Below are 1,400 nucleotides of genomic sequence, written 5' to 3'. Positions count from 1 at the left end.
GATAGATAGATAGATAGATAGATAGATAGATAGATAGATAGATAGATAGATAGATTCTAAATTTCATCGCTTGTCTCCTTCCGTCTGCAGGAGTGCTGTATCTCTCTCACTTTGATTTGCCCGAGGCAAGTGAGATGGAAGAAGAAGCAGCAGCCCATATCTAAAAATCTTAACTTCTAATTGTGTTGACGGGAACCAAAAACTTGTACAATACATTGCCAGCCAGCCATCCTCACAGAGATGGCTATCGATGGAAAACAAAGCGAGCCACTTAAAACACACGCCATCTACCCAGCAATCGAAATGAATTGTTTGGATTCAATTATCTTCTCCACCCTTCGAGTTGCAAAATTAAACTATCTTGGAGTAGATCTATGATGTTTCACGACGTAGAATCAGGCGCTCGTCAATTTTTGGGCATATGGGGTTATCGGTATTATCTTAAAGCCTGTTCATTTGCTTTCCTTGGGGTGAAAATAATATTCATTAATGTTAAAGAGAAGTTGAAATATTTTCCTTTGAAAGAGGTCAGGGTCGCCTGGTTTCAGAGGTAGACGTAGGCCTATAATTAGAGAGAAAATTGCCACTAAAGTTTGGTAACGTCCATAACCTGAGAGTCCTTGGAAACTGACAATATACATTTGTTGAGCTTTAATCAATGTTTTTCAGTAAAATCCACACAGCATATTAAGTGTTTTTAAATGGATATAAAAGGAGTTGAGAAAAAAAAGTTTAAAAAAATAATTGCCCATCAGTTAAAACAAACGCTATTTTTTTATTTCATTATTTCGACGAGCGCCTGATTTCACCACGATGGCTCAAATATACTGGCTACAAGTACAAGCCACATGAGGCTTCACGAATAAGAGATACTGAAACCAAGAGAGAAGCCTGCAAGCCGCGCACATCCTCAGGTAAAAGTAGAGTTTTGAGTACTCAAAATGTGGGCAAAGTTTTTTTTACTGTCAGAATGGGTGTCATCGGCCGCAGCGGAAGCCACAGTAACCTTTACTTTTTCTTTTTCGCTGATAAATTAGTCTCCTCTGCGGATGGATGGATGGATGGATGGATGGATGGATGGATGGATGGATGGATGGATGGATGGATGAAAGGATGGTAGATGGATGGATGGATGGATGAATGGAGGGATGGATGAAAGGATGGTAGATGGATGGATGAATGGAAGGATAAATGGATAGGTCGTGGAGCCATTGGCGGACAAACTATTAGACTTACTTTCTACTGGCTACAAGACAAAATGTTCCACAGAACACAGACGGCAAGCTGTTAAAGTTACTAAAGCCAAAGAGATCAACATTCTGCAGGAGAGAGAGAGAGAGAGAGAGAGAGAGAGAGAGAGACAGAGAGAGAGAGAGAGAGAGAGAGAAAACCTTTTAATT

This window comes from Aplysia californica, unplaced genomic scaffold (assembly GCF_000002075.1).
Source record: "Aplysia californica isolate F4 #8 unplaced genomic scaffold, AplCal3.0 scaffold00621, whole genome shotgun sequence".
Classification (NCBI taxonomy): domain Eukaryota; kingdom Metazoa; phylum Mollusca; class Gastropoda; order Aplysiida; family Aplysiidae; genus Aplysia; species Aplysia californica.
This window is presented reverse-complemented; position numbering follows the sequence as displayed.